The 915-nt window shown below is 45.2% G+C and overlaps 1 non-coding gene across 1 annotated transcript; it reads right to left on the reverse strand.

Moving 5' to 3' along the window:
* Nucleotides 1-439: 439 nt before the first annotated feature.
* On the reverse strand, nt 440-511 carry TRNAQ-CUG. Its single transcript has one exon. It is a non-coding gene; the product is annotated as a tRNA-Gln (tRNA).
* Between the last annotated feature and the right edge of the window lie 404 nt (nt 512-915).

Here is a 915-nt window from a genome sequence, read left to right on the forward strand (position 1 = left end):
AGCGCTCAATAAATACGATTGATGATGTTAAGTGCTTACTATGTGCAGAGCACTGTTCTAAGCGCTGTGGGGGGATACCAGGTGATCAGGTTGTCCTATGTGGGGCTCACAGTCTTAATCCCCATTTTACAGATGAGGTAACTGAGGCTCAGAGAAGTTAAGTGACTTGCCCAAGGTCACACAGCAGACATGCGGCGGAGTCGGAATTCGAACCCATGACCTCTGACTCCAAAGCCCGGGCTCTTTCCACTGAGCCACGCTGCTTCTCTAAGTGATCAAATAAATAGAGTAATAAATATGTACAAACATATATACAGAGAAGCGAAGTGACTTGCCACAGTCACCCAGCTGACAAGTGGCGGAGCGGGGATTTGAACCCATGCCCTCTGACTCCAAAGCCCGGGCTCTTTCCACTGAACCACGCTGCTTCTCGAACTTGAGGTCCCACCGAGATTTGAACTCAGATCCCTGGATTCAGAGTCCAGAGTGCTAACCATTACACCATGGGGCCACTGCTAATACTGTATTTTATTTTTAATCTTCTTTAATATAACTGGCTTTTTTCCAATTTTGGTAGCATTCCTATTTATTTTAGATTTTAATTGTCTTTCCACAATATGCAATCTGCCTTTCTATGCCTTAATGTTCTTGTTGATCAGTAAGCAGTGTGGCTCAGTGGAAAGAGCACAGGCTTTGGAGTCAGAGGTCATGGGTTCAAATCCCAGCTCCACCCACTGTCAGCTATGTGACTTTGGGCAAGTCACTTCCCTTCTCTGTGCCTCAGTTACCTCATCTGTAAAATGGGGATTAAAACTGTGAGCCACCTGTGGGACAACCTGATCACCTTGTAACCTCCCCAGCACTTAGAACAGTGCTTTGCATGTAGTAAGTGCTTAACAAATACCATTATTATTA

The sequence above is a fragment of the Tachyglossus aculeatus genome, chromosome 1 (assembly GCF_015852505.1).
Source record: "Tachyglossus aculeatus isolate mTacAcu1 chromosome 1, mTacAcu1.pri, whole genome shotgun sequence".
Classification (NCBI taxonomy): Eukaryota; Metazoa; Chordata; class Mammalia; order Monotremata; family Tachyglossidae; genus Tachyglossus; species Tachyglossus aculeatus.